This window comes from Saimiri boliviensis (genome assembly GCF_048565385.1).
Source record: "Saimiri boliviensis isolate mSaiBol1 chromosome 19 unlocalized genomic scaffold, mSaiBol1.pri SUPER_19_unloc_2, whole genome shotgun sequence".
NCBI classification, from domain to species: Eukaryota; Metazoa; Chordata; class Mammalia; order Primates; family Cebidae; genus Saimiri; species Saimiri boliviensis.
The window spans coordinates 30,338-52,259 of record NW_027412503.1 but is presented as its reverse complement, the minus strand read 5'-3'; the positions used below and the strand labels follow the sequence as shown (position 1 = coordinate 52,259).

The 21,922-nt window shown below is 46.7% G+C and overlaps 1 long non-coding RNA gene and 1 pseudogene across 1 annotated transcript in view; both read right to left on the bottom strand.

Moving 5' to 3' along the window:
• The window catches only part of LOC141583273 (uncharacterized), a 69,606-nt gene extending 53,875 nt beyond the window's left edge, over window positions 1-15,731 (bottom strand). The window contains exon 1 of the long non-coding RNA XR_012515952.1: window positions 15,531-15,731. This is a non-coding gene — a long non-coding RNA (uncharacterized LOC141583273). The remainder of the gene's footprint in view (window positions 1-15,530) is intronic.
• A 1,464-nt stretch (window positions 15,732-17,195) lies between these two features.
• Window positions 17,196-21,527, bottom strand: LOC141583246 (phospholipid phosphatase 2-like; annotated as a pseudogene).
• Between the last annotated feature and the right edge of the window lie 395 nt (window positions 21,528-21,922).

The window sequence follows — 21,922 nt, the reverse complement described above, 5'->3', positions numbered from 1 at the left end:
GTGCAGTGGCATGGTCTTCGATTACTGCAACCTGTGCCTCCCAGCTTCAAGTGATTATTCTGCCTCAGCCTCCTGAGTAGCTGGGATTATAGTGCACGCTATCACACCTGGCTAATACTTGTATTTTAGTTTGGCCAGGCTGGTCTCAAACTCCTGACCTCATGATCCACCCACCTCGGCCTCCCAAAGTGCTGGGATGTCAAGCATGAGTCACCATGCTGAGCTTGCAGTGATACTTTTTTCTAGCTTGACCAAAATGTTGCCATGCTTATCATCTTGGACTTTCTGCATGAGGACAAGACCTGGTCTGTTCGAGGAGGAGTCCCCCCAATCCCCAGCTCACAGACTGGTACAAGTCTGCAGCCTCAGGAACTGGACCATACAGCAGGAGGTGAGAGGAGGAAAGGCGAGCATTGTGTCACCTGTGTTCATATCCATTCCACATCACATGCGTCCACACTTGATCTCCGCCTCCTGACAGATCAGCAGTGGCATTAGATTCTCATAGAAGCATGAACCCTATTGTGAACTGCACATGTGGGATATCTGGGCTGCATGCTCCTTATGAGAATCTCATGTCTGATGATCTGTCACTGTCTTCCATCACCCCCAGATGGGACCGTCCAGTTGCAAGAAGACAATCTGAAATCATTCATTACATGTTACAGTGTAATAAATGTACAATAAACATCATCCCAAATCCATGCACCCCACCCTGGGCCATAGAAAATCTGTCTTCCAGAAAACCAGTCCCTGGTGCCAAAAAGCTTGCAGACCACTGTGTTACCATGTTCCCAACAGTGCCTTAGGTATTCTACTCAACCATCAGTACCTCTAACTTTCACAGAGATGGGAGTGAGGCTGAAATTTCAAATCTTCTAATGGCAAGGTTAGTTTCTTTGGCAACCAGCCCCACTGAGGCTGTCCAGGTGCCCCCAGCCATCAGTCATCTCATTAGCATACAAAAGACACATCATTTCATACATTACACTCAGGACACTGGGGCAGAGACCACACACAAACTCTTATTATGTTCCAGTAACCCACAGAATGGAAGAAAAAATCTGCACAGTAGATTCTTCATAAGCGTCTGTTATCCAGAATGTATAAATAACTTTTACAATTCAACAACAAAGACAATCCAATCTAAAAACTAATGAAGCACTTTAATACACACTTCACCAGCAAGCACTTAAGAGATGCTTAACATCATTAGTCCTAATTCAAACCAGAAAGAGATACCCCTTAACTCACACTAAAATAGTCATACTAAAAAAAAAAAGTGTTGACAAAGATGTGCGGAAACGTGAACTATTTAACACTGCTTGTGACAATATGAAATGGTGCAGCATATGTGTCAAATAATTTGGAGTTTCTTCAAACAGTTGCAAGTAGATTTGCCATACGACTCAGTGATTCCATTCCTAGCTATATACACCAAAGACCTGAAAACAGGTGTTCAAACAAAAACTCGTATGCTCTTTAAATGTGTCAAGATCATAAATATGCAGGAAAGTCTTGGGAACACTGACAGGAAAACTGGATCAAAATGAAAAAACACATTATACTCCCAAGCAGGGCAGGAGGTAAAAGTGAAATGAGTTTGTGAACTGAATTATCACATAGGAACCATGCTGATTTCCTGATCTAGGGGTTATGTGGTGGTAACCTAGGAGAGTTTCCATGCTTTGGATAAAGTATACTGGAGTATTTTGTGGGACGCTGCAAATCTGGTACAGCAGTAACTGCTGGGGACTCTAAGAAAAGAAACAGGTTATATTTTGCACTGCTTCTGGAAGTTTCCTAGAAGTATGACATTATTAAAAAGTAAGTTACTGCCGGGGGTGGTGGCTCAAGCCTGTAATCCCAGCACTTTGGGAGGCCAAGGCGGGTGGATCATGAGGTCAAGAGATCGAGACCACCCTGTGGTCAACATGGTGAAACCCCATCTCTACTAAAAATACAAAGAATTAGCTGGGCATGGTGGCATGTGCCTGTAATCCCAGCTACTCAGGAGACTGAGGCAGGAGAATTGCCTGAACCCAGGAGGCGGAGGTTGCGGTGAGCCGATCGTGCCATTGCACTCCAGCCTGGGTAACAAGAGCAAAACTCCATCTCAAAAAAAAAAAAAAAAAGTAAATTACTTTTTAAAACAACCGTATCAATACTACGCCAGAAAAGCAGAGACATCACCAAAATCCACTATAGAGGCTACGCTTCATCCAAAGCTGTGAACCCTTATAAAAGCCTCAACGTCAACAGACTCCACTTAGTAGATATTATTATACTTATTAGTATTAGAGGCTACTGTGCGGATACATTAGTGTTACGGCACAGTGTGGATATTAGTGTTAGGACATGGTGTACATATTATATTGGTGTTGGAGAACAGTCAGATATTACATTAACATCAGGGAACCATGTGGATAGTATTACATTAGTATTAGAAGCAATGGTGTGGATATCAGATTAGCGTTAGAATATGGTGTGAATATATTGGTTTTAGGGCACAGTATGGATATCATAGTAATGTTAGGGCATGCTGTGATTATTATATTAGAGGTCACTGTGAGAACATATCTTAGCAGCCACTGCGTCTGGATATTGACAATGATATCAGGCTGTAGTCTTAATGATGCGATTTGGGGATTTCATTTTTCTAGATGAATTTCTTCCTTTGCTGAGTACTCTAAAGCTCTCTTCTCTGCATTCAGGGCCATGGAAAGGAAGCATTTTACTCATCAATGAACAAGACTAAGTTGACACAACCCTTGTGCTGCCCTGGCACCTCAGAGGGAAGTTGGTCAGGGGTGGGTTCACGCACCCTCTGGTGGCGCCAGAGCTCAGGACAGACACTCTTACTCAGTTTCTCAGCAGATGTTCACCCCTGCCTGGCTGTCCTGAAATACCTATAAAATTCAATATTCAGTTTATTCAATGTAATAATTTTGGAAACTCAAGCCAAAATGAAGCCCACTGTAGCCATATCCTTCCCAAAAATAGTGATGGAAGACTTTGGAAGCCATGTAGAATGAACTGAATATATACACAAAATAAAAAAAAAACCAAAAACCTACTCAAAATAGTCCAGAGGTGGTAATATAAAATGCAAAACTATAAAAAATCTAAAAGAAAATCTAGATGACATTGGGTTTGGTGTTGAGTTTTAACACACAACATCAAATGCCAATTCATGAAAATATTGATAACAGACTTTATAAAGCTAAATATTCTACTGTGGAAAATTGTATTCAGAGAATAAAAAGACAAGACAGATGTGAGAAGATATTTACACAATACATAGGTGATTTTAAAACTGGTTAAATATCTGAACAGATATCCAACCACAGCAAATATACCGATAGTAGGCTGGGCATGGTGGATGCCCATCTCTACTAAAAATACAAAAATTACCCAGGCATGGTGGTGCATGCCTGTAATCCTAGCTGCTCGGGAGGCTGAGGCAAGACAATTGCTTAAACCTGGGAGGCGGAGGTTGTGGTGGGCCAAGATCACACCATTCCTCTGCCCTACTGTATATGTAAAAATGCAGATTCACTGAACCAGACTAAATTGTATTCACTGGAAGGTTGATCAAGGATTCAAAAGAATGCAACCTTTTGTTTTATCTACTTCTGACCTAGAAGCACCCCCACTTCCTACTTCCAGTTGTTCCTCCTCACTGAATCAAATGACTGTACATCTTATGCATATTGATTGGTGTCTCCTGTCTCTCTAAAATGTATAAGAGCAAGCTCTACCCTGACCACCTTAGGCCCATGTTGTCAGGACCTCCTGAGGCTGTCATGGGCGTGTCCTTAACCTTGGTGAAATAAGCTTTCTACTTGACTGGGACCTGACTCAGATATTTTGGGATCACAATCCACAATCACCATGGTGTGACAGTTGACTACAGCATTCAGTACAGAGACGTGCTATACAGGTTTGTAGCATGGGAGCAATAGGCTATACTATATAACTTATGTGTGGAGTGGGCTATACCATCTAGGATTTAAAAAGACACTCTATGGTGTTCAGACAAGGATGAAATCACCAAGGACAAATTTCTCAGAAAGAATTCACATCAATAGAAGATGCTTGAGTGTATTTTAAATGGTTAAAGCCTAGAAGAAAAAAAAAAGAAACTCAACTCCTGTTTTGGTTTAATAACAAAGCTTAATAGAGTTAACATATTTCATCTAATCTAAGATGCTAATAATTAACAAACATTATTTTATGCACCATCACAAATAGGTTGCCAATTAAACTTTCTGAATAACAACAAAAATGTGAATTTACTGCTATTCATGCCAGTAAAGTAAAATGAAAATGAATTACGGTTTTGACATGTTAAAGTAAAACAGGAGGAAGCCGTTAGCCTGAGGTCTTGCAAAGGAAATGGAAACCGAATTGGAGGCATTAAAACTGACTTTAAAACAGGAGCAAACCAACCAGTCAATGACAATAAACCCAGCTGCTAGTTGGCTTTATGACTGTTGATGCTGAGGGAACCATCCCCACAACAGGCAGTCGCCTAGGTGGAGCCAAGGAGAAACCTCACTTAGCTGCCACCACTAACAGCTCAAAGTCCCAAGCCCTGTTTTCCATTCTGGTGCTTCAGGTGTGATTCACAAATCATTCCTTTGCTTAAATAAACAAAATTTATTTTGCCTAAAATTCTCTAACCCCTAAATCCTAACGACTAACTGGTAACCCTAAACTTTAACCCTGACCCGTATCCCTAATCCTCACCCAAAGCCCTGAGCATACATTGGTTTCTGCGTTTGCACTGATACGTCACTGTTGATGATTCAAACTGCTGTATGGCGGCCGCAGGAGCAGCGCGGACTTTACAGTAACGCGCGGACGGAGGCCTTGCATCAGCATCACAGCTGTTTTCTACACGAGCACTGCGGGTGTTGTATTCACATTCCGGATGTCACAGCTGCCTTAGGAACGCGCCATTGCGTTCCAAGGCTGCGGTGTGCACCTCGCACTGCCGCCACGTGGCCTTGGCTCGGGAGAACCTCAGCGCGCAGGACTCTGAGGGGCTTTTGGTGTCCAGGTTTCCACACCGAGATCTTCCTACTAGTCTCTGACCCTAAGCAGTCAGGCTGCAAACAGGAAGGATTTTACTCACTGTGGACGCGGCCCAGAGTCGTCCCCAGGTGAGGCTGTGCCCGCTAGGTCTGTGCTGTGGAGAACGCAGCTCCGCCCTGACGGGGCCCCGCAGGTCTGCACTGAGGACGACAGAACTCCGCAGGCCGCCATGACGCAAGGCACGCCGGGACCGTGACGCCGTCTGAAAAGGCGGCTCGGGCGCCCCCTGCTGGCGGCCGCCGGGCAGTGCGGGGCCCTCTCGCTCCCGGTGATGTGCCCGCGCCCTCTTCCGGCGACGAGGGCCACGGCAGGGCCCTCCCACAGTGAGACCCGAGCCCCGGGGTCTGTGCTGAGGAGGTCGCAGCTCCACCTCCAAGTGCCCCCAGATCAACGCTGAGGAGAACACAACTCTGCAGACCACGTGGGCGGCAATGATGCACCTCGGGGGGCGGAACCTCAGGACTCTGAAAAGGCTGGCTTGGGCGCCCTCTCCTGGCGGACCAATGCAGGGCCCTCTTGCTCACACTGCCGTGGCAACATGCTCCCTGCTGGCAACTAGGGCAATGCAGGATCCTCAGGCTCACTGAGCTAGGGGGCTGTGCATATGTACACAATGTGCACCTATATGTACATGCATACATACTGTACATCTGTACGTAATGTAAACATGTAAATGTGCACATACTGTACCTCTCTACCTAATGTGCACATTATGTACACGTGAACATGTATACATTACATATATGTGTACATATTGTACATCCTTACATAATGTGCACATTATGTAAACGTGTATATTTTGTACAGCTGTACATAATGTACATAATGTGCACAAATATGTACACATGTACATATAGTACATATGTACATTACGTACATGGTTACACATTGTAATACCAAAATAAATTAAAAGTACATAATGTGTACAATCTGTATATTTACGATATTACATATTGTATATATATAATTGTAATTACATATATCATTGTGATATTACAATAATGTATATATCATACACATGTGCACATAAATGTACATATTGTATGGATTATGTACATTTATTGTACATATGTATTGTGTACACATATGTACATCACAGTAAAGGTACATATGGTACATATTATATACATTTATTGTAATATCCCAATAAATGTACACATTATGAGTATATTCTGGGATATTATTTCTAGTATATTAGATAAAAATTACTCCTAATATCAGGGTGGGTATACACCCATGTGTGTATATCTTGTGATATTATCCATCATATCCTAAGTAAGTATTACTCTCACTGTGAAAGCAAGTGTACACTCTGTGACTGTTCCATTATCACAGGCGGTGTACAACGCTTCTGCGATGTGGTTACTAATATCCTGGGGAAAGTACCCTGAATATCGCAGGAAGTGTACACCACCACTGTAATATTGTTTCTAACACATCCAAAAACGGAGAGGATGTTACTCCAAGTATCTCAGGAAGTGCACAAACCCCCAGTGATATTGTTCCTAATAACTAAGGGATTACAGATAATAATACTCACAATCCGACTGGGGCTGTACACCCGTCCTGTGATGTTGTTCCTAATATCCAGGGAAGGAGAGGATGATGTTACTGCCCATAGGGAAATACTCTCAGTATGGCAAGAGGTGTACATCAAGCTCTCATATGGTCACTAATGTACACACACACACACACACACAAAATTATATTGAATTAAACATTGCAAGGGGTGAAAACCCCCTGTGCTTTCAATCCTAATGTCAAGGAAGGTAAGGATGACATTTTTGTCAATATCAAAGACATGTAACTAGAACTAGTGTTATTGTGCTTAATATAAAAAAAAAACAGAATAACATTATGATCGCCCTATGATATGGTTCTAAGTATCATATTACACAACATTTTCAAAACAGATGGTCCCTAGGAGCCAGGGTGGGCCGGGGGGCTGCTACAGGCCCTCTACTGGGGTCTGTCGGCACAGCCCCATAGCCAGGGGGTCCTAGCAGCCAGGGTGAGCTGGGGGGCTGCTGTAGGCACTCTGGATGGGGTTGTGTGCACAGCCCCCTAGCCAGGAGGTCCCTAATAGCCAGGATGGGCCGGGGGCTGCTATGGGCCCTCTGGCGAGGGGTGTGGGCACAGCCTCCTAGCCAGGGGTCCCTAGTAGCCAGGGTGGGCCAGGGGCTGTGTGTGGGCACAGCCTCCTAGCCAAGGAGTCCCTAGCAGCCAGGGTGCCCTGGGGGACTGCTACAGTTTTAGCTGTGTATTTTGAAAAAGTTGTCTCTAAGTGCTATAGCTGATGAAATTAGAATGAGTGATCTGTGTCTACTTGAGTTGAGCTTTCTTTTAGTAATAAAGGATTAAGTTCTATTTGAATTCTTTAGAACTGACTCTCATTCTTGTCAATCAACTGTGAATTTTCTGTGTTAATTTCTAGCAGAGGTAATATAGTTAATCCAAAACTATAGGTATATTAAAGTCCAGATTGACAAGTATACTCAACAAACCAGGCACTGAGCTGGAAGAGGGATCTTTTCCCAGTGGGCCTTAAGGCCCACATAAATCCCTGTGCAGAAATAGAGAAACAGAGACAGAAAGGGACTCGCCTAAGGCTTGTCACTTGAAAGTGAGTGGCTGACTGACTGGCAGAGGGCTGGAAATCAAATCCAAATCTCCTGACCTCTAATTTGAAAGGGTGCACTGCCTCCCCAAGGCCCAGTTTCACAGGTAAATAGCTTAACAAGGGCTTTACTGGATTGAAGTCAACATTAAAAGACATCGGAACAGTCTTTGGCCCCTTGTCTCTAACGAGAATTTGCCCAGGTAATATTTTAACACTGGGTCTAACCTGAGAGATCTGGACTTTCAGCCTGAAACTCTTGAAAAGGATTGATTAACTTAGGAGTTCCTGCTACAAAGTAAGAGTCAAGAACCATTTTCAGCAAAGGTGAGCTGACCTCAGTGGTCAATAGGAAATGAGCTGGTTTCAATCACCACCCTCTCACTAATCATCAAGATAAAATTTCTTAAAACATACATGTATTGTGTTTTTCGGAAGGCTGGGGGTTATCCAAGATTCTGAGTAATATGCTACCACAGGAAGGAGATGCTGTTCACGCCTGAAGACAGACACACAGACACACAGACACACACACACATACACAGAGACAAACAGTCTAAACACACAACTGGTAGTGTCCAGCCAGATACTTAGCAGTATGAGGAGGGCTTTGAAGTCATTCATGCTCCAAAGGAAAAGACACCTTTCCCTAATTCACACGTCCATTCTCCCTCCTTATCCCCCAATGCTGTCTTCTCCTCAAGCCCACGCATTACTAAGTAGAACAAAATTAGGCAGGGCTATCAGGATAAAGCATTGTCAATGATGCTCTCATTTAAAATAACAGCACAGTCAAATGGAGAGCATGCTTGCATATAAAATGTGATTCTTTCAGACATGGCTCATGATGACTGGGACCACGCCTCCAGGGAGAAGCTCTGCTCCGCAGCCATCCAAGCTGTGTGCCTGGCCACCTCCCAAAGTGCTTCACACTCTCATTTCACCCTTAGAGGCAGACAAGAGGACTGCAAAGGACTCATGTGTCTCCTGTGCTCTCTGAAAAAGACTCCCATTTCTCCTGGGGACCAAAAAGAACAAAAGTTGCTTTTTCTTTGTAGAGCACACAACTTTTCCAAAATACACAGCTAAAACTGTCCTTGATTTAAGTGCTATAGCCCTAGCCCTAGCGCTAAACCTAACCCTAATGCCGAACCTGAACCCTAACCCTAACCCTTTTCTCAAATTGACTTTTCTGGAAACAACTTGTTTGGCCTTGTCTGTAGTCGACTTTTCTGGAATCGACTTACGTTGACTTTTCTCAAATCGACATTTCTGAAATTGACTTGCCTAGCCTTTTCTCAAATCGACTTTTCTGGAATCAACTTATTTGGCCTTGTTTGAAATCGATTTTTCTGAAATCAATTTGGCCTTGCCTAAAACATGTTTTCCAGGATTCAACTTGCCTTTCCTTTTTTGGAATCGACCTGCCTTGTCTGCAATCGATTTTTCTGGAATCCACTTTCCTTGCCTGAAATCGATTTTTCTGGAATCGACTTGCCAGGCCTTGCCTGAAATCTCTTTTCCTGGATTCGACTTGTCTTGCCTTTCTTTTTTTTTTTTGAATCGACTTTTCTGGAATCGACTTGCCTTGTCTGAAATCAATTTTTCTGAAATGGACTTGCCAGGCCTGTTCTCAAATTAACTTTTCTGGTCTGAAATCGATTTTTCTGAAATCAACTTGCCTGGGATTGCCCGAATCTATTTTTCTGGAATCGACTTGTTTGGCCTTGCCTGAAATCAATTCCTCTGGAATTGACTAGCCTTGTCTGAAATCGACTTTTCTGAAATCGATGTGCCTGGCCTTGCCTGAAATCCATTTTCCTAAATCACTTAAAGCAGGGACCATTTTAGCTATTTTAGCTGTGTATTCTTAAAAACAGCCAGGCGCGGTGGCTCAAGCCTGTAATCCCAGCACTTTGGGAGGCCGAGGCCGGTGGATCACGAGGTCGAGCGATCGAGACCATCCTGGTCAACATGGTGAAACCCCGTCTCTACTAATAATACAAAAAATTAGCTGGGCATGGTGGCACCTGCCTGTAATCCCAGCTACTCAGGAGGCTGAGGCAGGAGAATTGCCTGAACCCAGGGGGCGGAGGTTGCGGTGAGCTGAGATTGCGCCATTGCACTCCAGCCTGGGTAACAAGAGCGAAACTCCGTCTCAAAAAAAAAAAAAAAAAAACTTGTCTAGCACTTAAAGCACGGACAGTTTAAGCTGTGTATTTTCAAAAATTTGTCTCTAAGTGCCATAGCTCATGAAGTCAAAATGAGTGATTTGTGTCCCCTTGAGTTGAGCATTCTTTTAGTAATAAAGGATTAAGTTATATTCAATTTTTTTTTTTTTTTTTTTTTTTTTTTGAGACAGAGTTTCGCTCTTGTTACCCAGGCTGGAGTGCAATGGCACGATCTTGGCTCACCGCAACCTCCGCCTCCTGGGTTCAGGCAATTCTTCTGCCTCGGCCTCCTGAGTAGCTGGGATTACAGGCAGGTGCCACCATGCCCAGCTAATTTTTTGTATTTTTAGTAGAGACGGGCTTTCACCATGTTGACCAGGATGGTCTCGATCTCTCGACCCCGTGATCCACTCGCCTCAGAAGCTGAGGCAGACAGATCACATGAGGTTAGGAGTTCTAGACCAGCTTGGCCAATATGACAAAACCCCATCTCTACTAAAAATACAAAAATTACCCGGGCCTGCTAGCATGCACATGGAATCCTAGCTACTTGGGAGGCTGAGGCAGGAGAACTGCTTGAATCCAAAAGGTGGAGGCTGCAGTAAGCTGATATTGAGCCACTGCACACTAGCCTGGCTGAAACGGCAAGATTCCATCTGGAAAAGAAAAAAAGAAAGAAAACCAAAATGTCTGGGAGTGGCAGGGTGTAGTGGCTCACTCCTGTAATCCCAGCAATTTGGGAGGCTGAGGCGAGCAGAGCACCTGACATTAGCAGTTCAAGACCAGCCTGACCAACATGAAGAACACCTGTCTCTATGGAAAATACAAAAATTAGCTGGGCATAGTGGCATGTGCCTGTAATCCCAGCTCCTTAGCTGGATGAGGTAGGAAGATCACTTCAACCTGGGAGGTGAAGTTTGCAGTGAGCCGAGGTGGTGCTACTACACTCCAGCCTGGGTGACAGAGACTCTGTCTCAAAAAAAAAAAAAAAAAAAAAAAAAAAAAAAAAATTCAAATAATTTCACACTAGAATAGTTATACTAAAAAACAAACAAACAAAAAAGAGTTGACAAAGATGTGCAGAAACTTGAACCCATAAACACTGCTTCTGACAGTATTAAACAGTCCAGCCTATGTGTAAAATCATTTGGTGTTTCTTCAAACACGTGCAAATAGATTTGCCATATGACTCAATGATTCCATTCCTCGGCATATACTGTAAAGAACTGAAGACAGGTGTTCAAACAAAAACTTGTATGTTCTTTAAGTGTGTCAAGGTGATAAATATGCAGGAAAGTCTGGGGAACAGTGCCAGGAAAAGAAAACTGGATCAGAACAATGAAAAAACACATCATACTCCCAGGTGGTGCAGAAGGTAAAAGTGAAATGAGTTTGTAGACTGAATTATCATGTAGTAACCATGCTAATTTCCTGATCTAGGGGTTATGTGGTGGTTACCTGGGAGAGTGTACTTTGGGCAAAATATACTGAAGTATTTTCTGGGACATTGTAAATCTGGTACAGCAACAACTGCTGCAAATCTAAGAGAAGAAAGAGGTTATACTTTGTACTGCTATTGGAAGATTCTTAGAAGTATGACATTATTGGAAACAAACTACTTTTTAGAACAACCATATCAATACCATGCCAGGAAAGCAAAGACCTCATCAAAATCCATTATAGAGGCTATAGTTCAACCAAAGCTGTGAAATCCTTATAAAAGTCTGCATGTCAACAGAGTTCACTTAGTAGATACTACTGTATTTACTAGTATTAGAAGCTACTGTGTGGATATGTTAGTGTTATGGCATGATATGGATATTAGTGTTAGGACATGGTGTGAATATTATACTGGTGTTAGGCCACGGAGTGATTACTATATTACACACCACTGTGAGAATACTTGTGAGAATACTTATTAGCAGCCGCTGTGTCTTGGACACTGACAAGATCAGAGTGTAGTCAAAACAGTGGATGTGAGGGTTTCCTTTGTCTAGCTGAATTCCTTCCTCTGCTGAGTACTCTCTAAAGACTCTCTCCTCTGCACTCAGGGCTTTGGACAGGAAGTTTGTTACTCACCAATGAACAACACCAAGTTGACATGACCTTCATGCTGCCCTGAGGAAGATAAAGCTCCTTGCCGCTTCTGGCACCTCAGAGGGAAGTTGGTCAGGGGTGGGTTCGTGCACCCTCTGGTGATGCCAGAGCTCAGCACAGACACTCTTGCTGAGTTTCTAGGTGGACGTGCAACCCCGCCTGGCTGTCCTGAAATACCTATAAAATTCAATATTGAGTTTACTCAATGTAATAATTTTAGAAATTCAAACCAAAATGAAGCCCACTGTAGCCATTCCTTCCCGAAGATGGTGATGGAAGACTTTGGAAGCCATGTAGAATAAAATGAATAAATACAGAAATTAAGAAAAACAAAAACCTACTCAAAATAGTCTAGAGACGGTAATTTTAAATGCAAAATTATAAAAAATCTAAAAGAAAATCTATATGACATTGAGTTTGGTGTTGACTTATAACACAAAACATCAAATGCCAATTCATGAAAATATTGATAACACAGACTTTATAAAACTAAGTATTCTACTGTGCAAAACTGTATGCAGAGAACAAAAAGACAAGAGAGATGTGAGAAGATAATTACAAAATACATATGTGATTTTAAAACTGGGTAAATATCTGAACAGATACCTAACCAAAGCAAATATACTGATAGTAGGCTGGGCATGGTGGCTCATGTCTGTCATCCCACAACTTTCGAAGGCTTAGACGGGTAAATAATCTAGGTCAGGAGTTCCAGACCAGCCTGGCCAACATGGCGAAACCCCATCTCTACTAAAAATACAAAAATTAGCCAAGCGTGCTGGTGGGCACCTGTAATCCCAGCTACTTGGGAGGCTGAAGCAGGAGAACCACTTAAACATGGGAGGTAGAGGGTGCAATGAGCCAGCATCGTGCCATTGCACTCCAACCTAGGTTACAGAGCAAGAAAGACTCCATCTCAAAAAAAAAAAAAAATTGTTAATAACGTATCTGACACATGTTGATATTCACGAGGGGAAACTAGTTTGGGTCTACACAGGAAATCTGCATTTTCCTCCCAATTTCAGTGTGAATCTAAAACCAATTTAAAATAAAACCTTTATTTAAAAATTACAAATTTTTAAAAATATCTGCTTACTTATTTGTACTAATAAGTAGTAATTGACACTAACTACTACTTTTCAAAACAAGGGCATTCATTATGCTGCAAAGTAATTTATGCAAACATATATAATTTCAATGAAATGCCTATTTTACAAGATTTATGTTAAAATAACACATCCATGTAAACATATTTATCATATCTTTTTTCTTGTGGTGTGGTTCACTCTCTAGGAAATCTGGTCACCTTAGAACCAAGGAAAGACTTCAGATTTTGGAGACTATTTCAATTTACAGCGGGACATTTTCAAAAATATAACTTTAAAAAAAAAAATAGCAATTGATTGTGACTGAATCACTTATTATAATGAATGCTTGTCTTTGTTTTGTTTCCCAGCATTCCTTTTAGCTACAATACAACAAAAGCAAATATTTGCGATTGGAAAAAATATTCAAAGGAAGACTGTAAAGGGAATTTGTGACCACAATTATTCAATGTTTCATGACGATGCTTTCTAATACTGAAAAGTTTAAAGGGATAGTCAAAGTTATTCCCCCAAAGATGCTTTGAAGAAATCGATGAAACTAGAGAAACAAAAGTGGCAGGACAATCAATGCGACTTTAGATGTCACTGTGTCTTGTGAGAAAAAGTAATTTACCTTCAGAGGATCGCCAAGAATTACTGGAAGCCCAGACTCTGGAATGTATCTAAATTTAGTTGTTAATATCACTAGCAATGAATGTGATAAAAAGGGATCTCTGTTTTATTTGTGTAATACAATACCAATGCAGTATTTAATGCTCCAAGGAAAACAAGTTATACCTGAAATACAGTTGACAATATCAGAATCAAAATAAGCTTCCTGACCAGGCATGGTGGCTCATGCCTGTAATCCCAAGACTTTGAGAGGCCAAAGCAGGCGGATCACCAGAGGTCAGGAGCTCAAGACCCACCTGCAAACACGGAGAAACCCCATCTCTACTAAAAATGCAAAAATTACCCAGGCTTGGTGGTGCATGCCTGTAATCCCAGCTACTGGGGAGGATGCGACAAGACAATGGCTTAAACCAGGGCAGAGGGGGGTACGCTAGGCCAAGATCACACCATTCCTCTGCCCTACTGTCTATGTAAAAATGCAACTTCACTGAACCAGACTAAATTGTATTCAGTGGAAGGCTGATCAAAAAATTGAGAAGAATGCAACTTTTGTTTTATCTACTTCTGACCTAAAACCACCCCCTAGCCGCCTTCCTACTTCTAGTTGTTCCACCTCACTGAACCAAATGACTTTACATCTTACACATATTGATTGGTGTCTCCTGTCTAAAATATATAAAAGCAAGCTCTACCCTGACCACCTTGGGCCCATGTTGTCAGGACCTCCTGAGGCTGTGTCATGAGCATGTCCTTAACCTTGGCGAAATAAGCTTTCTACTTGACTGAGACCTGACTCAGATATTTTGGGATCACAATCCACAATCACCATGGTGTGACATTTGACTACAGCATTCAGTACAGAGATGAGCTATACAGGTATGGTATGTAGCCTGAAATCAAGAAGCTATACCATATCACTTACGTGTGAAGGGGGCTACACCATCCAGGTTTTATAAGGACACTCGATGGTGTTTGCACAAAGATGAAATCACTAAGGACACATTTCTCAGACAGTATCCACATTGTTAGGAGATGCTTGAGTGTATTTTCATTGGTTAAAGCCTAGGAGGAAGAAAAAGCAACTGAACTCCTGTTATGGTTTAATAGCAAAGCTTAATAAACATTTCATCTAATCTAAGATGCTAATAATTAACAGACATTATTTTATGCAAATCACAAATAGGCTGCCAATTAAACTGACTTTCTGAATGACAACAAAAACGTGAACTTACTTTTCTAATGCCAGGAAAATAAAATGAAAATGAATTATGGTTTTGATATGTTAAAGCAAAAAACGAGGAAGCCGTTAGCCTGAGGTCTTGCCTAAGCAAATGGAAACCGAACTTCGAGGCATGCAAACTGACTTAAAAACATGAATAAACCAATCAGTTAATGACAAAAAGCCCAGCTGCCAGCTGGCTGTATGACTATTGACACTGAGGGAACCATCCCCACAACCGGCGGTCACCCAGCTGGAGCCCATGAGAAACCTCACTCAGCTGCCACTGCTAAGAGCTCGAAGCCCCAAGCCCTGTTTTCCGTTCTGGTGCTTCAGGCATGATTCATGCAACATTCCTTCCTTCAAATTTGCCTAAAATTTTTCTAACCCCTGTATCCTAACCCCTAACTGGTAACCCCGAACGCTATCCCTAATCGCTAGCCCTAATCCTCACCCTAAACCCTAACCACACGTTAATTTCTACGTTTGCACTGATATGTCCGTGTTCAGTATTGAAACTGCGGTACTGGCAGGGCCGCATGACTAGTGCGGATTTTATAGTAACATGTTTGGACTGAGGCCTTGCGTTAGCATTAGGTGTTTCCTACCTGAGCACTGGGCTTATTGTATCCGTATTTCAGAGGCCATATCTGCCTCAGGAACGCTCCATTTGTCTTCTGAGGCTGCTGGGTGCACCTCACACCGCAGCCGCCTGGCCTTGGGCGGGAGAACCCAGGTGCGCAGGGTTCAGAGGGGCTTTTCGTGTCCAGTTTCCCACACAGAGCTCTTCGTACTAGTCTCTGACCCTCAGCAGTCAGGGATGCAGACAGGAAGGATTTTACTCACCGTGGACATGGCCCAGAGTTGTCTCAAACCGAGGCTGTGCCCTACGTCTGTGCCGTGGAGAACGCAGCTCCGCAGATTGCCCTGAAGCGATGCGATGCACGCTCGGGAGCCCCCTGCTGGTGGCCAGGCGGTGCGGGGCCCTCTTGCTCATGGTCCTGTGTCTGCACCCCTCCTGATGGCAGCTGGGGCCACCGCAAGCCCCTCTTGCAGTAAGAACCCCGCCCCAAGGTGTGTGCTGAGGAGGACGCAGTTCCACCCTCACAATGCCCCCCAGTTCTGTAAGGAGGAGAATGCAACTCTGCAGACCGCTGTGACTCAATGCACGCTGGTGATGTGACAGGATGTACATCGGTGGAAGAGCCTCAAGAATCTGAAAGGTGGGTGTGGGGGCCCCTACTGGGGGCCTGCACTGCAGGGCCCTCTTGCTCACGATGCTGTGCCCACGCCCCCTTCTGGCTAGATCCACTGCAGGGCCCTCTGACAGTGTGGTGACCGGCATCACCTGCTGGCAGCTGGAGCACTGCAGGGCCCTCTTGCTCAGTGTAGTGGCAATATGTCCGCTGCTGGCAAACAGGGCAGTGCTACATCCTCTTGCTCACAGTGTGGTGCCTGTGCTGCTGGGCACTCTTACTCTCGGTGTAGTGGGGTCACGCCCCCTGCTGGCCGCTGGGGCACTGCAAGACCCTCTTGCCCATAGCGTCCTGGCAACACTCCCGTGATGGCAACTAGAGCACTGCAGGGTTCTCTTGCTCATGGTGTGGTATTCGCTGGGATTACAAGCGTGTGCCACCATGCCTGGCTAATTTTGTATTTTTAGTAGAGACAGGATTTCTCCATGTTGGCCAGGCTGGTCTCGAACTCCCAACCTCAGGTAATCTGCCCGCCTCAGCCTCCCAAAGTGCGGGGATTATGGCATGAGCCACCTAGCTCGGCCTAATTTTTTGATTTGTCATAGAGACGGGGTTTTGCCATGTTACCTATGCTGCGGGGTTTCCTTCTGATGAGATGAAAATATTCTGGAATTAGGTAGAGGAGATGGCTGTACAGCATTGTGAATGTACTAAAAATGAACTGTACACATTAAAATGGAAGAAATGGTGACTTATACAAATTTTATTTTGATTTATTTATTTATTTATTTATTCTGGTCCGACATTACCCTAGGCTTGTCAGTCAATATTTTGATTTTTTTAAAAAGGACAATGATGAGTTGAAACGTTTAAGGGCCTATCAGTAGAAACAGTAAGAAGACAGCGCATGGCTGGGTGCGGTGGCTCACGCCTGTAATCCTAGCACTTTGGGAGGCCAAGGTGGGTGGATCACCTGCAGTCAGGAATTCAAGACCAGCCTGGCCACCATGGTGAAACCCTATCTTTAAAAAGAAAAAAAGACAGTGCAGAAGAGGGCAGGGCTGAGACTCAAGGGAGTCAAGGGAGACAGCACGTTCCCCGCGGCCTCCTGCTGTCTGCGGGGCGCCTGGAGCCCTGAGCCCCGCTCCTGCCTGACCCCCCGCCTGCTGGCTGCTAACCATCTGGCTTCTGCGGCTTCTTCAGCTCCCACTGCCCTCAGAGTGAAGGCTGCTCGTCCACACCCACCTGGCCTCGGTGACGTCAGCAGCTTTTCCCCTGCACACGCTCTCCAGCTGCACATAGACCGAGCAGTTGACCCAGCTCCACTTGGGGTCACAGATGGCCAGGAAGCTGGGGTGCAGGTGGCCGATCGTGTACTTGGCCAGGTCCGTCAGAGACTGGCTCACAGCCACCCCGAAGAGGAAGGTCCCCAGCACCTTGTACATGGCAGCCACGTAATTATTGAAGTCAGAGCAGGAATAGAGCCAGTCTGTGAGCACCAGGTAGGCTTCTCCTGCCGAGACCTGCGTGTGGGGCAGCCGCGGTGACCAGAGGGGGTCCTGGTCAGCCCATGGGCCCTTAGTGGGCCTCAGTCCTCCCCACGGGCCTCCCCAAGGCTGCTGCAGAGCTGGGGACTCTAAAGGTGCCCAAGCTGGGCTTGGTGGCTCACGCCTACCAGCCCAGCACTGTGGGAGGCTGAGGCGGGAGGATCACCTGAGGTCGGGCATTCAAGACCAGCCTGACCAACATGATGAAACCTGTCTCTACTAAAAATACAAAAATTAACATGCCTGTAATCCCAGCTACTTGGGAGACTGAGGCAAGAGAATCACTTGAACCCAGGAGGCGGAGGTTACAGTGAGCGGAGATCCTGCCATTGCACTCCAGCCTGGGCAACAAGAGCAAAACTCCATCTCAAAAGACAAAAGGGGGTTCCTATTTTGTTGTTGTTTTTTGTGTTTTTTTAAATTTATTTTTATTTTTATTTTTTTGAGAGGTAGTTTCGATCTTGTTACCCAGACTGGAGTGCAATGGCACGATCTCGGCTCACCGCAACCTCCGCCTCCTGGGTTGAGGCAATTCTCCTGCCTCAGCCTCCTGAGTAGCTGGGATTACAGGCACGCACCAACATGCCCAGCTAATTTTTTGTGTTTTTAGTAGAGACGGGGTTTCACCATGTTGACCAGGATGGTCTCGATCTCTTGACCTCGTGATCCACCCGCCTCGGCCTCCCAAAGTGCTGGGATTACAGGCTTGAGCCACCGTGCCCGGCCAAAAGGGGGTTCCTATTACCCACAAGTACCACTCGGGGCAAGGCTGTGTCCCCCAGCCCCCCACAGACCTCCAGGCCACCTCCATCAGGAACCCAGGGTAGGGCTGTACCCCATCCCGCCCCCTCCCTGTCCCTCTGAATCCCTCCTGTCTTACAAGAATGACAGTGGCTGTGATGGTGACCCCGGCCATGAGCCCAAGGGTGATGGTGTCTGGACGGTAGGGGTACCGGATGGAGTCATCCCCACAGTCAAATCCTCGGTTATACGGGGTGTTCACCAGCGACACAGAACAGCGAAGGACAGGGAGGCTGGAGGGGGAGAAGGGCCTGGGAGCTGTGAGGTTCTCAAACCAGCTGGGCCATGGGGCCCCCACACCCGCCTTGGCCTCGAGGCCTGCTCCCACCAACAAGGAAGAGCTTTTCTCACAGCACGTGGGAGGCCCAAGCGACACTCCTTTCCCATCACCCTCAGATGAGCACGAACTCCCCAGGCCCTCTCCCCGTCACACCCTCCCTCTGCTCCTTGAAAAACCGGGCAAGGACGGGCACGGTGGCTCAAGCCTGTAATCCCAGCACTTTGGGAGGCCGAGGTGGGTGGATCACGAGGTCAAGAGATCGAGACCATCCTGGTCAACATGGTGAAACCCCGTCTCTACTAAAAACACAAAAAAATCAGCTGGGCATGATGGTGCGTGCCTGTAATCCCAGCTACTCTGCAGGCTGAGGCAGAAGAATTGCCTGAACCGAGGAGGTGGAGGTTACAGTGAGCAGAGACCCTGCCATTGCACTCTAGCCTGGGTATCAAGAGCAAAACTCCGGCCCCCAAAAAAAACAAACAAACAAAAAAAAACGGGCAAACACTCACCTCTGGGCCTTTGCACAGGGACTTCTCTCTGCCCAGAATATCTTATTTTTATTTTTAAAAGTAGAGACTGCGGTCTGATGCTGACCAGGCCCGTCACAAACTCCCAGGCTAGAGCGACCCCCCAGCCTCAGCCTCCCAAAGTGCTGAGATTACAGGTGTGAGACAACGTGCTGGTCACCAAAGTGACTCTCACTTCCACTCAGTTTCATCTCCCCTCCCGGCTGTCCCCACCAGCATCCCTCTCACAAAAGGAAAGGTCTGTTTAGCCATGCGTGGTGGCGTGTGCCTGTAATCCAGCTACTCGGGAGGCTGAGGCAGAAAAATTGCTTGAAACCGGAAAATGGAAGTTGCAGTGAGCTGGTCGTGCCACTACACTCCAGCCTGGCAACAGGGCGAGACTCTGTCTCAATTTATTAAAAGAAAATAAATAAATAAATAAATAAATAAATAAAAATAAAAGGGAAGGTCTGCTCTTTCTCCCTATTGCCCCATGTGGAACTACGCAGTCACCTGTGGGACACTGGACTTAATCTCCCCGCCTCCACCCGCCAGCACCAGGAGAGGCCTATTGTATTCAGGACAGAGACCCTGGAGGCTGCTCAGAGCCTGGCCAGCGCAGATGTTTAATAAACATCTGTTAAAACAGGCAGGACTTATTTCAACCTAAGAGCTGGCCAGAGAAGTCAGGAAAAGGCAAAAGCAGGGGCACAGCGGAGGTGCCTTCCTGCTCGCCCCTGCCCGCCACTGACCCTCGTGCCAGGGCACATGCCAGCCACATGGTAACTCAGGGACGAAAAGCACATTCTTGTCAATTCCACACTTGCGGAAGGTGTCACACAGCACTGGGGCTCCCGGGGCCCTGCTGGGCTCAGGGTGGCCAGGGAAGCCGGAGTCAGCTACAGAGGGCAGGGCCCGGGGCAGCTCCCTGTTCCACACGGCAGGTGCACAACAAAAGCGCAGGGTGTCTACCCCAGAGAATAACGAAGGCAGGGCGTCTTTGGCCCAGCAGGGCAAGAACAAAAAAGCGTGGCTCTTCCGAATTCTGAGAGCCTGAGGAGGGACAGGGAGCCTCACACTCCTCCCTGCATGCCAGCTGCAAGGGTCCTAGGACACGGCACGCCTTCGATGCTGGCTGAGTCTGGGGAAATAAAACAGTGAAGACAGCAGAGCTCCTCACAGGGCAGAAAAGGCGGAGGGAATGCAGAACAGAACGGGCAGCGCAGGGGCCCAGAGCCGGGACGGTGCCTGGAGAGGCCAGCGCTGGGGCAGAGCGGGATGCCTTGTAAGAGCCCAGCTTCTGCTGGGGCGCAAGGGCGGCTGGCGCTGCTGTGAGTGATGGCAGAGACCAGGGAGGAGGCTCCTGCAATTGCCCCGCGGTGGAAGGTCAGGGTCACAGGACACCAGCCCCTCCCAGGGGCTCTCAGCAGGCGGAGGCTCACACCGGTTGGCCTCCGTTTCCGACCTCCCTGCCCCAGTAACTCCAGCTAGAGACTCAGACACCCCCATGACAACTGGCCCCGGGCTTCCCTCTGCCTGGAAAGCTCACTCTGGGGTCCCCGGAACAGGCACCTTCTCTTCCTTTGACCCCCGGGAGCCTTCCCGCCCTCACGCTGCCCCCACAGCCCCGTCTGGAACCTGTGGACTGCACTGTGACGGGCCGCAGCTTCCAGATGGAGGTGCCCTCGGCCTGGCCGCCACCCCTGGCACGCAGCAGCCACACCCAACCCCACCCTGGCGGCACCTCCCGGCTGTGCGGCCTCCAGCAGGCGACTCCGCGCGGCTGCCCCTCCCTCACAGGCCGTTTACGGAACCGTTTAGGTTATCTGCATGCTGCTGAGGGCCTGGCAACCAGAAAGTGCCACACACGTTTAAGTAACTGACAGCACAGCTGCTCAGGACATGGCACCCAGGGCTGGCAGACACCCCACAGGACATGGCACCCAGGGCTGGCAGACACCCCACAGGATATGGCGCCCAGGGCTGGCAGACACCCCACAGGACATGGCACCCAGGGCTGGCAGACTCCCCACAGGACATGGCGCCCAGGGCTGGCAGACACCCTACAGGATATGGCACCCAGGGCTGGCAGACACCCCACTGGACATGGCACCCAGGGCTGGCAGACACCCCACGGGGACCTCGTGCTGTCCCCTGGCCCCCCCAACAAGGGTCTACTTCGGAGTTCAGAGTGCTTGGCCAGAGAACCAGGAAACGCGCTCGGGAGGAGCGCACCCCTGGCCACCCCCCCGCGGTGACAGATCCGCGACGCCATTGTCCCTTCAGCCACAGAGCAAACACTTGGCCTTTGTTTCCGGGACCCTGGTGGGAGGCCTCCGGGCACTGCTTCCCCAACCTGGCCCAATAACCCGCGGGACAGGTTTCAGTCTCCCGAGGTCCCGAAGCCTGGGACTCAGCTTTTCTCTCCAAGTGTCTCCCCCGCCCGAGGCGCAGGTGTTCGAATCCCACCGATGCGCAGGGCCTATGCCTATCTAATTACTATTATTATTTTTGAAACAGAGTTTACTTCTCATTGTCCATGCTGGAGTGCAATCTCAGCTCACTGCAACCTCTGCTTCCCAGGTTGAACCAATTCTTCTGCCTCAGCCTCCCAAGTAGCTGCGATTACAGGCACATGCCACCATGCTTGCCTAATTTTGTCTTTTTAGT